Below are 17,731 nucleotides of genomic sequence, written 5' to 3' on the forward strand. Positions count from 1 at the left end.
GAAAGGGGTTGGGGGTACGGGTGGGGAGACACGGCAGAGGAAAGATAAAAACGGCAACAAAACCTGCCTGACACAATTACAGCCACATCTGCATAACAGAGACAGAGAACTCACTTAGGAGTGGTAATTAGATTCTCCAGTGATTAGGGACACTTTCCAAACATGGAGAGAGGAAATGCAAATCCAACCTTGAAGTGGAAAAAGCGTGTAAAGAATTGAGTATCGCTAGTGAGTGGCGGGACGGGAGGATGGCCGACCGGAGAGCTAATGGATTCCAGGCCTGACCCTGCCAGCAAGCAAAGGTTTTCAACCCAGATCTGCTTGTCGGGATCAAGGAGGATAGTGTTGAAGACCTGCAAACCTGCTGTCTAAGTAAAGGGAACGGTAAGAGCACAGGCCCCGCTGAAGCATGCCTGGGTGTTCAGGAACTGCAGGGAGCCTAGTGGCTGGAGCTGGGGCATGAGGGGAGAGTGGGCAGAGAGGAGATCGTAGCTCACACAGGCGTTGGGCATCTCCTATGGGTCCTGGATTTTACTCTGAATGAGAGAGAGGCCATTGGAGGGTTTTGGGAAGAGCAATGATGTGACAGGATTTTCCCTAAGGGCAATTCCACTTGCCATTTGCCAGACTGTACACGGCAAGGCTAGAAGCAGGGAACCCAGTTCCGGAGGCAAATGCAGCAGTTAGAGGGCCTAGGTGGTAGCCATGGACATGGTAGGAAGTGCTTGGAGCCAACAGAATTGGTTGCTGGATGGGATGTAGAAAATGGGAGAAAGGATTCAAGGATGATGGCTCAAGATTTTAGCCTGAGCAACTGGGGCTACTGTTTTGGGATGGGAAAGAATGGGGAGGGAATAAAGGTTCTGTTTTGTAGATATTAGGCTTGAGATTCCTGTTAAATATCCAGGTGGAGATGTGGCGAAGGCAGTTGGAAATTGAGTCTGGAGTTCAGGGGAAGAGGTCTGGTCTGGAGGTATAGATTTGCATATAGATGGTACTTAGAGTAATGAGAATGGATGAGATCACCTAAGGAGTGAGCACTGACAGAAAGGAAGGGAGGGAGGTCTGAGACTGAGCCCAAGGCTCTAGCTATTTAAGTTATTTCTGGCAGATAGGTGGTATAAGAGCATGATCCGTCTGGGTAAACTGAGGCCTATATTTCAAGCATTCTATTCCCATCCACACCAACTCCTACAAACCTCTCAGGGCCTCAGATCCCAGAGATGGGTACTGAGGCATCCAAGTATCATTTCGGGAAATGGAGACAGAACAGAGCTAACTGTGACCTGGACAAGTCCCTTCCCTTCCCCAGACCTCAGCTTTTGCTTCTGTAGAAGGCGTGGTGGATACTTGGTCTCTGAGGGCCCTTCCAGCCTGAACTCTCTGAATTTCACTCCAGAAAGTCCAGTGCACTCTGGGGACATAACTGACCTCAGGGAGACTGTTGGGTTGATACCCTGTTCCCCTCATCTGGCTCTCATTATCTACAATATAGAGTTGATCCCTGTTACTGTGGATTCTGTATTTGCAAATTCTCTTACTCACTAAAATTAATTCTTCACCCCCAAATCAAAACTCAGGGCGCTTTGTCGGTCGTTCACAGACCTGTGCAGAGTGGTGAAAAATTTGAGTTGCCAGAGGCATGTGTTCTCAGCTGAGGTCAAATGAGGCGACCCTCTGCCTACTTGCTTCAGCTCTCCTACTGTAAACAAGTGCCCTTTTCATGGACTATTCAGTGCCACATTTTCCTCATCTTTGTGCTTTTTGTTGGTGATTTTGCTGTTTAAAATGGTCCCCAAGCACAGTGCAGAAGGGCCGTGTTGTGTTGCTGAGCAGAGGCAGCTGTGATGCGCCTTATGGGGAAATCACGGGTGTTAGCTGAACTTCCTTCGGGAGTGAGTTTTAGTGCTGTTGACCACGAGCTCGTTGTTAGTGAATCAACGATATATATTAATAAGATGTCTTTAATAAAAAACACACATAAAGCAAAGTCATGTGTTGATTGATTGACGAAGATGTTGTGACCAGGGGCTCACAGGAAGCTAACCTTGTATTTCCCCAGGAGCGATTGTTCAGGATTTGCTAATCCAGTGTCCACAGTGACTCGCAGACCCTAACTACTGTGGATAACCAGCAGTGGCTGAATTTGGTTTGTTAAACCCCAATACGCGCACACGTGAGGTAACTGCACAAATGCTAACGCGTAGCCCTGTGAGAAGCAGATGTCCTGACGAGCGTACAATACCTGTATACAGTCCTTTTGGTCTGTTCTCTTATCGTATCCAGTCAAAACTATTTTCTAAAGTTACTTAGTTTAGTTCTTTTCTTTCCCATCCCCTTCAGTGTAGGTATATGGTTCATTTGTACACAATCTGGTTTACTTCTTAGTGTATTCCATCTTGAGTTCCCCCAACATTCTGGTTATTTCTTTACAATCTGCATACAGTGACATTCACTTTTTGTGCTGTTCAGTGCAGTAGGTCTCGACAAATGTACAGAGCTGTGGATCCACCACCCCAGACATGATATAGAACAACTCCATCACTCCCCAAATTCCCTTGTCCTGCCCCTTCATGGTCAGTCCCTCTCCCCAGCACCAACCCCTGGCAACCACTGATCTGTTTTCTTGTCCCTAAAGTTATACCTTTTCCAGAATGTCATATAAATGGAATCATATAATATGTAGCCTTTTGGATCTGACATCTTGCACTTAGCAAAATGCATTTAAGACTGAGCCACGCTGTATGTCAACCAGTAGCAAAGTCATATTCCACTCCATGAGTTTGTTTATTTATTTGCTGGTTAAGGAACACTTGGGTCGTTCCAGTTTTTGGTGATTTTGAATAAAGCTGCTGTAAACATTCATGCACAGATTTTTGTGTGAACATGTTTCCATTTCTCTTAAGCCAAGAAAAGTGGGATTGTAGGGTCATATGGTAGGTGTATGTTTAACTTTATATGACACTGCCAAGCTGTTTTCCAAAGTGGCTGTATCACTGGCAATGTATGAGAGTTCCTGTTGCTCTACAAACTCATCAGCACTGGGTAATATTTTCAGGTATAAAAAAATTTTTCTAGCCATTCTAACAGATTTGTAGTGTTAGGTATCTCATTGTGCGTTTAATTTAACATTTCCCTAATGACTAATGATATTGAACATGTTTTCATGTGCTTATTTGCCAACCCTGTACCTTCTTTGGAGAAATGCCTGTTGTAATCTTATGTCCATTTTTTAGTTGGTGTTTGCTTCTTTATTGTTGAGTTTTGAGGGTTCTCTATATATTCTGAATACAAGTCCTTTGTCAAAAATGTGATTTGCGTGCTTCCCTGGTGGCGCAGTGGTTAAGAACCCGCCTGCCAATGCAAGGGACGCGGGTTCGAGCCCTGGCCCGAGAAGATCCCACATGCCATGGAGCAACTAAGCCCGTGTGCCACAACTACTGAGCCTGAGCTCTAGAGCCCGCAAGCCACAACTACTGAGCCCACGTGCCACAACTACTGAGGTCTGTGCACCTAGAGCCTGTGCTCCACAAGAGAAGCCACGACAATGAGGAGCCTGCGCACTGCAACGATGAGTAGCCCCCGCTCACCGCAACTAGAGAAAGCCCACGCACAGCAACGAAGACCCAACACAGCAAAAATCAATCAATAAATTTATTTTAAAAACCCAGGGCTTCCCTGGTGGCGCAGTGGTTGAGAGTCTGCCTGCCAATGCAGGGGACGTGGGTTCGTGCCCCGGTCCGGGAAGATCCCACATGCCGCGGAGCGGCTGGGCCCGTGAGCCATGGCCGCTGAGCCTGAGCGTCTGGAGCCTGTGCTCTGCAACGGGAGAGGCCACAACAGTGAGAGGCCCGCGTACCGCAAAAAAAAAAAAAAAAAAAGAAAGAAAAACCCAAAAAACCCCCAAAAATGCGATTTGTAAATATTTTCTTCCCATCTGTGGCTTGTATTCTACTAACAGTGTAATTTGCATAACAAAAGTTTTAAATTTTGAATAATATCTAATTTATCATTTTTTCGTTTTTCCCAACAAACAAGTTTCTGCCATTTTTAATTGTATTTTGAGCAACAAAAGATTCCAAGGTTACAAAAAGAGAATAGAACTCTAGCCCTTGGGCCTGGTCCTACTGCCCTGTGGAGGCCAAGTGCCGCTGTGAGAACTGAAGCCCCAACAAAAGAAGTTTAAAGCAAAATTAATGTTTCTTTAAAAAAAAAATCGTTATATGATGCTTTCTTTCTTTTTAAATTTTCTCCCTCAACATAAAAATTAATTCTTATATCTGGTTACATAGTCTGCTCCCTCCTGCTGCCAAATTAATCTCAAGGACAGCGCAAGAATGTCATGTCGAGGCGCTCCCTAATCAATATTCCGGTCTAGGGGAAAGAAGAAAGGTGTCACTGAGTGGTGGGGGGACTCTTTTTCCAGCTTGTGTCATCCCAATGGTGGTTACTCTCAGCACCTGAGTGGCTTATGGGATAGGACAACCCCACAGGCACTTCCCTGCAGGACAGTTAGCACCAAGGGCTAAGGTTGGGAGAGACTGCAGCCCTGATCTATCTACTGTGCAGGGAACAGAGTTCCAAAATGTGAAGCATCAGGCAGGGAGGGCACCACCAGAGAAGCAGCAGCATTCTAGAAATTCCTTTCCTTTGGGACATATGTGTGGGTTCCAGTCTTTGGTGGCCAATGGAATCTGTAGCTATGTGACAGCCCTTTCAAGTAGTACATATGCAAACTGTTTTAGACCACAAGGGTCACTCAGACCATAGCTTCTCATCTAATTCCACAAAAAGATAAGAGACAAGTGGGATAAGGAAAGGAATCAGCACTCCCGCTCTACTGAATTGGGCTTGGAAACCAATCAATGCATATTATCTATTTTCTGGCCAAATCTAATGGGGAGAAATCAAAGATGAGTCAAATGCTGCTTTTCCCTTTAAGACTCTATCTGCTAAATTACAATATTTACCACTTATTTTTGGAGTGGGAACATTCCAAATGGCTTATTACCTCAGCTGAAGTGTCTTTAGAGGAGTGACTAATTGTGGATTTTTCTGCCTTCACCTAGAAATGGTTAAGGGTTGGGAGGCTCTGGGCAACAGACCCCAGTGTCAATCTGTTAAATGAAGAAAAACACCCCTACCTGTGGGCAGAGATGGACCTGTACCTACAGATATACTACTTCTAGTACACTGATAAATTTTTTTAACAAAGAAAAACACATTTTCATTGTCAAAATCTTTACAGAACATATCCAAAACCAGAATTAGAGCACATGGACACCCAGTAGCAAGAGCACCTCAATCGCAGGTGAGTGAATTATTTGAAATGGAGCACTTGCTCCAGGTTCCCAAGTGCAGGAAACTGCCCTTTTCTTACAGGGATGGTGAAGAACAAAGAATACCCTTCCTTCTTCCAACTGCACAGGTCCCATTAGTGGGTCACTGGCTAATCGCTTGGGTGGGCCTTTGGCCCCAAGTCTTGGCCTTCCCTGTGGTAAATCCCAGTCAGTTCCAATGAGACTTCACCACCCTTTACACATTCTTCTGTCTTGGGTTAATAAAGTGCAACACATCATGTACCCTACCCTTCCCCCCCCCCCCCCCCCCCGCTCCTTTGCAAGCCTGTGGGTCAGGCCTCAATAGGAGCAGAGATCTCTTGGTTATCTGATCAACCCAGGTGTCTTTCCCATGGTCTCTTTCACAAGTACATGGTATCAGTTAGGAACTGGAACCAAATATAAAGGTGCAGAGAAAGGTAAAGCTCTCAGAACACATTATATCTATATATAGAAAATTCAATTTTGAACATGGATACATTTTTTTTCTTTTATGAATCATACTTTTGGTATTATATATCTAAAAACTCCTTGCCTAATCAAAGTCACAAAGACTTTCTCCTATGCTTTCTTCTAGAAGTTTTATAGTTTTTTGGTTTACATATGATCCATATGTAAAATGGTCCTTATGATCCATTTTTAACTAATTTTTAAAAACTTTATTTACTTATTTTATTTTTGGCTGCATTGGGTCTTCATTGATGCGTGCGGGCTTTCTCTAGTTGCGGTGAGTGGGGGCTACCCTTCCTTGTGGTGCGCGGGCTTCTCATTGTGGTGGCTCCTCTTTGTTGAGGAGCACGGGCTCTAGGCGCATGGGCTTCAGTAGCTGTGGCACGTGGGCTCAGTAGTTGTGGCTTGAGGGCTCCAGAGCACCCACTCAGTGGTTGTGTCTCACAGGCTTAGTTGCTCCACGGCATGTAGGATCTTCGTGAACCAGGGCTCGAACCCATGTCCCCTGCATTGGCAGGCGGATCCTCAACCACTGCGCCACCAGGTAAGTCCCCATTTTAAACTAATTTTGAGTTAATTTTTTGTGTAAGGTGTGAGGTATAGGTTGAGATTCATTTTTGTGCATATGTGTGTCCACTTGTTCCAGCACCATTGTTGAAAAGACTAACTTTGAGAAGTCTTTTTAAGTCAATTTAAGAGAATCTTTTCATGTGCCTCTTGGCCATCTGTATGTCTTCTTTGGAGAAATGTCTATGTAGGTCTTCCACCCATTTTTTAATTGGGTTGTTTGTTTTTTTGATATTGAGCTCCATGAGCTGTTCGTATATTTTGGAGATTAATCCTTTGTCCATGGCTTCATTTGCAAATATTTTCTCCCATTAAAAAAAATTCTTTTTATAAGTTTATTTTCATCTTGTTTAAGGTTTCCTTTGCTGTGCAAAAGCTTTTAAGTTTAATTAGATCCCATTTGTTTATTTTTGTTTTTATTTTCATTACTCTAGGAGGTGGGTCAAAAAAGATCTTGCTGTGGTTTATGTCAGAGTGTTTTTCCTATGTTTTCCTCTAAGAGTTTTATAGTGTCTGATCTTACATTTAGGCCTTTAATCCATTTGGAGTTTATTTTTGTGAATGGTGTTAGGTAGTGTTCTAACTTCATTCTTTTATATGTAGCTGTCCAGTTTTCCCAGCACCACTTATTGAAGAGGCTGTCTTTTCTCCACTCTATGTTCTTGCTTCCTTTGTCATAAATTAGGTGACCATATGTGCATGGGTTTGTCTCTGGGCTTTCTATTCTGTACCATTGATCTATATTTCTATTTTTGTGCCAGTACCATACTGTCTTGATTACTAGCTTTGTAGCTAGTAATAGCTACGAAGTAGCTTTGTAGTATAGTTTGAAGTCGGGGAGCCTGATTCCTTCAGCTCCGTTTTTTTCTCAGGATTGCTTTGGCTATTAGGAGTGTTTTGTGCTTCCATACAAATGGTAAAATTTTTTGTTCTAATTCTGTGAAGAATGCCATTGGTAGTTTGATTGACAGGGATTGCATTGAATCTGTAGATTGCTTTGGGTAGTATAATCATTTTCACAATATTGATTCTTCCAATCCAAGAACATGGTATATTTCTCCAACTGTTTATGTCGCCTTTGATTTCTTTCATCAGTATCTTATAGTTTTCTGAGTACAGTTGTTTTGCCTCCTTAGGTAGGTTTATTCCTAGGTATTTTATTCTTTTTTTGCAATGGTAAATGGGATTTTTCCCTTAATTTCTCTTTCTGATTTTTTGTTGTTAGTGTATAGGAATGTCAGAGATTTCTGTGCATTAATTTTCTATCCTGCAACCTTACCAAATTCATTGATTAGTTCTAGTAGTTTTCTGGTGGCATCTTTAGGATTCTCTATGTATAGTATCATGTCATCTGCAAACAGTGACAGTTTTACTTCTTCTTTTCCAATTTGTATTCCTTTTATTTCTTTTTCTTCTCTGATTGCCATAGCGAGGACTTCCAAAACTATGTTGAATAAGAGTGGCAAGAGTGGACATCCTTGAAAAGATGCTCAACATCACTAATAGTTAGAGAAATGCAAATCAAAACTACAATCAGGTATCACCTCACACCAGTCAGAATGGCCGTCATCAAAAAATCTACAAACAATAAATGCTAGAGAGGGTGTGGAGAAAAGGGAATCCTTTTGCACTGTTGGTGGGAATGTACGTTGATACAGCCACTATGGAGAACAGTATGGAGGTTCCTTAAAAAACTAAAAATAGAACTACCATATGACCCAGCAATCCCACTACTGAGCGTATACCCTGAGAAAAACATAATTCAAAAGGACACATGTACCCCAGTGTTCACTGCAGCACTCTTTACAATAGCCAGGACATGGAAACAACCTAATTGTCCAATGACAAATGAATGGATAAAGAAGATGTGGTACATATATACAATGGAATTTTACTCAGCCATAAAAAGGAACCAAATTGGGTCATTTGTAGAGATGTGGATGGACCTAGAATCTGTCATACAGAGTGAAGTAAGCCAGAAAGAGAAAAACAAATATCATATATTAGCACATATATGTGGAATCTAGAAAAATGGTACAGATGAACCTATTTATAGGACAGGAATAGAGGTGTAGACATAGAGAATGGACATGTGGACACAGTGGGGGACAGGGAGGGTGGGATGAATGGAGAGATTAGGTTTGACATAAATACACTACCACGTGTAAAACAGATAGCTAGTGGGAACCTGCTGTATAGCACAGGGAGCTCAGCTTGGTGCTCTGTGACGACCTAGATGGGTGGGATGGGGGTGGGTGGGAGGGAGGGCCAAGAGGGAGGGGATATAGGTATACATATAGCTAATTCACTTCATTTGTACAGCAGAAACGAACACAACATTGTAAAGCAATTTTACTCCAATTAAAAAAACCAAATAAATTGAAAAAAATGTCAATTGAGGAAAAAGACTGAGTTTCACAGTGGGTTGAGATGGTGGTCCGATTCTGACACTGATTCCAATGTGTGTTTTTTTTCAATGCTACCAAGAAATTAACTCAATTCTGACACTATCTACCTGGAGCCAGCATCATATCCCACAGCTTAAGGGCTCAGTCCCATAAGATTGCCCTCCCCCCCCAGATGCCAATCAATAGTCCAGTTACCTGTGCTTCTGACTGACTGGCTATAAATCAGAGGTTCCCACCATCCCCTCCTTAATTCAAGTAATTTGCTAGAGCAGCTCACAGAACTCAGCGAAATAGTTTACATATTGCTTATCAGTTTATTATGAAAAGATATGATAAAGGATAGAGATGAACATCCGGATGGAAGACGTGAGTAGGGCAAGGTGTGTGGGAAGGGACACGGAGCTTCTATGTCCTGCCCGGGCACACACTGCCCTAGCACCTCCATGTGTTTACCAACCTGAAAGTTCTCTGAACCCCATTCTTTTGGGTTTTTATTGAGGCTTTATTACATAGGCATGACTGATTAAATTATTGGCCATGGGCAGCTGATTCAGTCTCCAGCCCCACTCCCCTCTCGAGGTTAGGAGCATGGGACTGAAAGTTCCAGCCCTCCAATCACATGGTTAGTTCCCCCTGCAACCAGCCCCCATCCTTAGGTGCTTTCCAAAACTTACCTCATTAACATTAACTCAGGTGTGACTGAAAGGAATTTGTTGTGAATATCAAGACACCTTTATCGCTCTTATCGCTTAGAAGATTCCAAAGGTTTTAGGAGCTCTGTGCCAGAAATAAAGACCAAATATACACTTCTCATTATAAATCACAATATCACACATGGGAACTGGAAAAGGATGGAGGAGGAATCAGAGATGGTCCATGTATCAAATAATCCATCAGCAGCTCAAAACCAGAGGTGTTTAAGAGGAGATGAGTCACCCAGGAAATTATAGAAAGGCTTTGGATTTTCCATTCAGTCATTAAGGTGGGGAAAGGCTGTTGAGTCAACCTCAGGCAGATCTGAGGTCTCAGATCTAGCTGATGTCTGAGTACCCCCAGCAGTGAGGTGCATTCTCTCCCAGGTTCTGGCTCCTTGGCACGGCTGGCAAGGTGGGTGCTGCAGCCTGGGCTGGGAGCCAGGTTGACTCATCAGCCCAGGGTGTGCGTCTAGGGGAAAGGTTGTGTTGTTTGCTCTCACGGTGAGCCCTGTGACAATAACAGAACCAAGGTGTCCTGGTGCTTTGACTGCTTTCTCCCTGGGCTCTTGATGGAGATTGACAGGATCTAGCATCCCAGGTAATTCTATTGTCAGTTTCAGCAGCCTCCTGTACCTCATTAGACAAAAGCAGAGAGAAATGTCAGCTGCAGAGCAGAGGGGGCCTATTAGAGTGAGCAGCTTTCGGAGATGACAAGATGACAATCTGGGCCTTCCAACCAGCCCCTCTAGGTCCCGGGTGGGAAACTGGGACATTTGCAACAAAGCACTGTGTCGGGGGGTGGCCAGGGTGGACTGTTCGGGTTATGCTGCAGGCTCTGCTCATTGAGGGACGGAATGAGGGGAGGCTAAGAAAGGCTGTATTGGTCCAGCCCTTGGGTCAGAGGTTCCTCCTGGTGGTGGGACCTATCAGGGACGTGTCTCTGGGTGGCTCTGGTGTAAGCAGCAAGTGGATACATTGTTGGGGGTCAAAGCCTTAACTGATTTATCCAAACCTTTAGGATTTCACTCAGGATAGATAAATTGTAACAGACTATGGGAGAGAGAATCCTGGGCCCACAGGAAAATAGGAATCTTTCACTGTCCCACACTAATATCCTGCCCCCAGCCTGGGCCAGAAGCACACACAGACTTACATAGATACACACATAACACACCCAACACTCACATATAGAGCCTCATGTACAAATGCATACAACACTCACTCATCTACTTGTACACATTTTTTTTTTTTTGCGGTACGCGGGCCTCTCACTGTTATGGCCTCTCCCGTTGCGGAGCATAGGCTCCGGACGCGCAGGCTCAGCGGCCATGGTTCATGGGCCTAGCCACTCCGCAGCATGTGGGATCTTCCCAGACCGGGGCACGAACCCGTGTCCCCTGCATCGGCAGGCGGACTCTCAACCGCTGCACCACCAGGGAAGCCCTACTTGCACACATTTTTGAACGCACAGAGCACTAGACCAAACATATATGCCCAAACCACACAGACACACGACACATACAGGTTCATGTTAGAAGCATTCGTCTACAAAGTTTTTGTCTGTGGCTTATGGCATCAGCCTCTTTGCAATCTATTTACATCTTGGATATATACAGCTCACATGCACATTCACACACACCCACCGTTCTCACAACATACAGCATGCACTCAAACACCCATGCCACAAACATACTCATATACACATAAACATACATGCCTCTTCCATGTTCACCGTGCATGAAAGCTCCCCACCACACCGGGCCACTCTCCACGTGTGGACACCCACGTACTTATACTCTCTCCCGCAGGCTCTTGGCAGGCTAAGCCGACATCCACGCAGACCAGCGGAGCCGGGAGTGGTTTCCGCCTCCCTCCGGTCACTGACATGCAGCACCTGTCCTGTCTTTAGTTCCTCACACTCCGGCTTCAACTGGGTTGAATGTCAGAGGCTGCCTGCACAGAACCCAGAGCAGCCGTCCAGAAGCAGCTGTCCTGGGGGAATGAGGCTCCCTGAGCCTGGGAGGGGTGTGTGCCAACCTGGAAGGTCCATCAGGAAAGTGACCCTGGAGTGACCAGGTGCTAGTGACCACCCCACCCCTCAGTGGTGCTCTGGAGCGCCGTGGCCTGAGTCAGCACATGACGTCTCTTTCCAGCCCTCTTTACTCGCGCTCAGAATCCTGGACATTTGGGGGGTTCTAGGCCTTCCCCAAACTAGAAGAATGAGTGGCGCCTGAAAGAGATAGCAGCTCAAAGAACTCAAGTCAGATTCTGGGCTGCTGCCTTTTCCGTTAGCATTTGCTTCTGCATCACTAAAGCCCCGTAATCTAGAACATGCCTGGAACAGTGCATTTCAGCTGAAAAAATATGAAGGTACGTCAGCCTGGAAATAGGACCAACACTGCTTTTTCTCTCAGGGCCGTCTGTACATTACAAGGAGACATGCAAATATGAGGAATTTTTGCTGTTACCGTGACCAGCACCAGGGAGGTAAATCATTTTCTTCTCCAGTTCACATGTTTCTGGCCCAACCCACTCCCCATACCTTGCACTATCTGTCACTAGTCACCGTTATTTGAACATCTGTTAAGTCCCAGGTACTATACTAAATACTTTACAAATATCTCATTTAAACTTCACAACATCCTTGTTTAAGGAATATCACTCTACCCATTTTATGGTCAGGGATCCGAGGTTCTGAGAATCTGAGTAGCTTATCCAAGATCACACAGCTAACGAACAGCAAAGATAGGATTTGAACTCAGGTGGTTGTTCCTCCAACCCATGCTTTCCCCTCTGCACCAAGCTTACATCTATTATCACCAGCCATAGAATGTAAATTCTGTTCATATATCCATTATCTAAGTCTAAAACTCCCTTCCCATCTATGTTCATCTATCAGTCTTAAACTATAAACCAGATCATAGATGGCAGGAACTGTGTCTATTGAATTCATTTCACAGTGCTCAGCATACTTCCGGGAATATATAGTAGATTACTATCTTTAAAAAGTTACGGTTCTGTGAATTTCAAATTGTGCCTGGAGTTAAGAGACCAAGTTCTAGCTCTGTTTTTATTTATTTATTTTTAAATTTAATTTTATTTATTTTTTTATACAGCAGGTCCTCATTAGTCATCAATTTGATATGCATCAGTGTATACATGTCAATGCCAATCGCTTAATTCAGCATACCACCAACACCACCACCCCCAGCCGCTTTCTCCCCTTGGTGTCCATACGTTTGTTCTCTACATCTGTGTCTCAATTTCTGCCCTGCAAACCGGTTCATCTGCACCATTTTTCTAGGTTCCACATATATGTGTTAATATACATTTGTTTTTCTATTTCTGACTTACTTCACTCTGTATGACAGTCTCTAGATCCATCCATGTCTCAACAAATGACCCAATTTCATTCTTTTTTATGGCTGAGTAATATTCCATTGTATATATGTACCACTTTTCTTTATCCCTTCATCTGTCGATGGGCATTTAGGTTGCTTCCATGACCTTGCTATTGTAAATAGTGCTGCAATGAACATTGGGGTGCGTGTGTCTTTTTGAATTGTGGTTTTCTCTGGGTATATGCCCAGTAGTGGGATTGTTGGATCATATGGTAATTCTATTTTCAGTTTTTTAAGGAACCTCCATACTGTTCTCCATAGTGGCTGTATCAATTTACATTCTCACCACCAACAGGACAAGAGGGTTCCCTTTTCTCCACACCCTCTCCAGCATTTGTTGTTTGTAGATTTTCTGATGAAGCCCATTCTAACTGGTGTGAGGTGATACCTGATTGTAGTTTTGATTTGCATTTCTCTAATAATTAGTGATGTTGAGCAGCTTTTCATGTGTTTCTTGGCCATCTGTATGTCTTCTATTTAGGTCTTCTGCCCATTTTTGGACTGGGTTGTTTGTTTTTTTTAATATTGAGCTGCATGAGCTGTTTATATATTTTGGAGATTAATCCTTTGTCTGTTGATTCATTTGCAAATATTTTCTCCCATTCTGAGAGTTGTCTTTTCATCTTGTTTATGGTTTCCTTTGCTGTGCAAAAGCTTTTAAGTTTCATTAGGTCCCATTTGTTTATTTTTGTTTTTATTTCCATTACTCTAGGAGGTGGATGAAAAAAATCTTGATGTGATTTATGTCAAAGTGTTCTTTCTATGTTTTCCTCTAAGAGTTTTAGAGTGTCTGGTCTTACATTTAGGTCTCTAATCCATTTTGAGTTTATTTTTGTGTATGGTATTAGGGAGTGTTCTAATGTCATTTTTTACATGTAGCTGTCCAGTTTTCCCAGCATCACTTATTGAAAAGACTGTTTTTTCTCTTTGTATATCCTTGCCTCCTTTGTCATAGATTAGTTGACCATAGGCGCGTGGGTTTACCTCTGGGCTTTCTATCTTGTTCCAGTACCATATTGTCTTGATTACTGTAGCTTTGTAGTATAGTCTGAAGTCAGGGAGTCTGATTCCTCCAGCTCCATTTTTTTTCCTCAAGACTGCTTTGGCTATTCGGGGTCTTTTTTGTCTCCATACAAATTTTAAGATTTTTTGTTCTAGTTCCATAAAAAATGCCATTGGGAATTTGATAAGGATTGCATTGAATCTGTAGATTGCTTTGGGTAGTATAGTCATTTTCATAATATTGATCCTTCCAATCCAAGAACATGGTATATCTCTCTATCTGTTCGTGTCATCTTTAATTTCTGTCATCAGTGTATTATAGTTTTCTGCATACAGGTCTTTTGTCTCCCTAGGTAGGTTTATTCCTAGGTATTTTATTCTTTTTGTTGTAATGGTAAATGGGAGTGTTTCCTAAATTTCTCTTTCAGATTTTTCATCATTAGTGTATAGGAATGTAAGATTTCTGTGCATTAATTTTGTATCCTGCAACTTTACCAAATTCATTGATTAGCTCTAGTTGTTTTCTGGTGGCATCTTTAGGATTCTCTATGTATAGTATCATGTCATCTGCAAACAGTGACAGTTTTACTTCTTCTTTTCCAATTTGTATTCCTTTTACTCCTTTTTCTTCTGATTGCCGTGCCTAGGATTTCCATACTATGTTGAATAATAGTGGTGAGAGTGAACATCCTTGTCTTTTTCCTGATCTTAGAGGAAATGCTTTCAGTTTCTCACCACTGAGAATGATGTTTGCTGTGGGATTGTCATATATGACCTTTACTATGTTGAGGTAGATTCCATCTATGCCCACTTTCTGGAGAGTTTTTTATCATAAATGGGTGTTGAATTTTGTCAAAAGCTTTTTCTGCATCTATTGAGATGAGCATATGGTTTTTATTCTTCAGTTTGTTAATACGGTGTATCATATTGATTGATTTGTGTATATTGAAGAATCCTTGCATCCCTGGGATAACTCCCACTTGATCATGGTGTGTGATCCTTTTCATGTGTTGTTGGATTCTGTTTGCTAGTATTTTGTTGAGGATTTTTGCATCTATATTCATCAGTGATATTGGTCTGTAATTTTCTTTTTTTGTAGTATCTTTCTCTGGTGTTGGTATCAGGGTGATAGTGGCCTCATAGAATGAGTTTGGGAGTGTTCCTTCCTCTGCAATTGTTTGGAAGAGTTTGAGAAGGATGGGTGTTAGCTCTTCTCTAAATGGTTGATAGAATTCACCTGTGAAGCCATCTGGTCCTGGACTTTTGTTTGTTGGAAGATTTTTAATCACAGTTTCAATTTGATTACTTGTGATAGGTCTGTTCATATTTTCTATTTCTTCCTGGTTCAGTTTTGGAAGGTTATACCTTTCTAAGAATTTGTCCATTTCTTCCAGGTTGTCCATTTTATTGGCATAGAGTTGCTTGTACTGGTCTCTTAGGATGCTTTGTATTTCTGCGGTGTCTGTTGTAACTTCTCCTTTTTCATTTCTAATTTTATTGATTTGAGTCCTCTCCATCTTTTTCTTGATGAATCTGGCTAATGGTTTATCAATTTTGTTTACCTTCACAAAGAACCAGATTTTAGTTTTATTGATCTTTGCTATTGTTTTCTTTGTTTCTATTTCAGTTATTTCTGCTCTGATCGTTATGATTTCTTTCCTTCTGCTAACTTTGGGTTTTGTTTGTTCTTCTTTCTCTAGTTCCTTTAGGTGTAAGGTTAGATTGTTTATTTGAGATTTTTCTTGTTTCTTGAGGTAGGCTTGTGTAGCTATAAACTTCCCTCTTAGAACTTCTTTTGCTGCATCCCATAGGTTTAGGATCGTCGTGTTTTTATTGTCATTTGTCTCTAGGTATTTTTTGATTTCCTCTTTGATTTCTTCAGTGATCTCTTTGTTATTTAGTAACGTATTGTTTAGCCTCCATGTGTTTGTGTTTTTTACATTTTTTCCCTGTAACTCATTTCTAATCTCATAGCATTGTGGTCAGAAAAGATGCTTGATATGATTTCAATTTTCTTAAAAATACTGTGGCTTCTCGTGGTTGCCCGGGCAGTGCGCGGCTGGAACCACCAGCTGCTTCATCCCATGGCCAGGGGTGGCGTCCAGGTGGCAGAGCACCTAGGAACTCAAGGCCTGAACCCGGGGCCAGACCCCCTGCACTCCCCATCATGGTCAATGGCCCACCAGTACCTGCCTTACTGTGGGCCCAGGAGATGGGCCACGTCCTGGCAGGCCGTGCCCGCAAGCTGCTACTGCAGTTTGGGGTGCTCTTCTGTACCATCCTACTCCTGCTCTGGGTGTCTGTCTTCCTCTATGGCTCCTGCTACTATTCCTACATGCCGCCAGTCAGCCACCTCGGCCCCGTGCATTTCTACTACAGGACCGACTGTGATTCCTCCGCCTCCTTACTCTGCTCCTTCCCTGTTGCCAATGTCTCACTGGCTAAGGGTGGACGTGATCGGGTGCTGATGTATGGACAGCCGTACCGCGTTACCTTAGAGCTTGAGCTGCCAGAGTCTCCTGTGAATCAAGATTTGGGCATGTTCTTGGTCACCATTTCATGCTACACCAGAGGCGGCCGAATCATCTCCACCTCTTCACGCTCCGTGATGCTGCATTACCGTTCAAACCTGCTCCAGATGCTTGACACACTGGTCTTCTCTAGCCTCCTGCTGTTTGGCTTTGCAGAGCAGAAGCAGGTCCTGGAGGTGGAGCTGTACCCAGAATACAGGGAGAACTCGTATGTGCCGACCACCGGAGCCGTTATCGAGATCCACAGCAAGTGCGTCCAGCTGTACGGAGCCCACCTCCGCATCCACGCCCACTTCACTGGGCTCAGGTACCTGCTGTACAACTTCCCGATGACCTGCGCTTTCGTTGGTGTCGCCAGCAACTTCACCTTCCTCAGCGTCATCGTGCTCTTCAGCTATGTGCAGTGGGTGTGGCGGGGCATCTGGCCCCGACACCGCCTCTCTCTGCAGGTAAACATCCGAAACAGAGACAGGTCCCACAAGGAAGTCCAGCGGAGGATCTCTGCCCATCAGCCAGGCACAGGGCCCCAAGGCCAGGAGGAGTCCACTCAGCTGTCACCCATTACAGAGGATAGTGAGAGCCGTGCAGATCCCTCGGAGCCAGAAGGCCAGCTGTCTGAGGAGGAGAAACCAGATCAACAGCCCCTGAGTGGCGAGGAGGAGCTAGAGCCCGAGGCCAGTGACGGTTCAGGCTCCTGGGAAGATGCAGCTCTGCTGACGGAGGCCAACCTGCCTGTTTCTGCCCCTGCCCTTGCCCCGGAGACCGTGGGCAGCTCTGAACCCTCCACAGGCACTGTCCGACAGCGCCCCATTTGCTCTAGTTCCTGAAGAGAATAGGGCAGAGTCCCCACACTCCAGCCCTCTCCCCCCCGATCCCTTTCCCTTTCCGGGGCTCCCCCAATAAACTCTTTTCATGCCAGCTGCCTCCCTGACTCTGAACTGGATTCAGGGCCATTTGAAAACGTGATGTTCCCCAGGCATCCCCCACCTCGATTGGAGGAGGTTGTCTTGTCAGGGGCTACCGATGGGGAAGACCTCCAGACCCTGGACTATTTCAGGCACAGCTGTTTCCATTCATCAGCCTAGGACGTCCAAGGAGCGAAAACCTGCCCACTCCATCCATGTGACTCTCATCTCCCTCTGGGGAGGGGGATAGCATAGGGCGGGTCTGGAAAGCTGGGATACATCATTCTGGCCTCCGTACCCCTCCCTTTCTCAGTCCATTGGGAGGCAGAAGACAGGAAATGACTGCCATGGATGTGGTATGATTTTTTACTGAAACAGCATTTTGTAGCCCAGGCCCCATGCTGTCCACAGCTGTTTTTCTCTCTGATACCAG

The 17,731-nt window shown here is 44.1% G+C and overlaps 1 pseudogene; it reads left to right on the forward strand.

Moving 5' to 3' along the window:
* The first annotated feature begins 15,894 nt into the window (after window positions 1-15,894).
* LOC117311162 (seipin pseudogene) lies at window positions 15,895-17,220 on the forward strand (annotated as a pseudogene).
* Window positions 17,221-17,731: the final 511 nt, after the last annotated feature.

This window comes from Tursiops truncatus, chromosome 1 (genome assembly GCF_011762595.2).
Source record: "Tursiops truncatus isolate mTurTru1 chromosome 1, mTurTru1.mat.Y, whole genome shotgun sequence".
Taxonomy (NCBI): Eukaryota; Metazoa; Chordata; class Mammalia; order Artiodactyla; family Delphinidae; genus Tursiops; species Tursiops truncatus.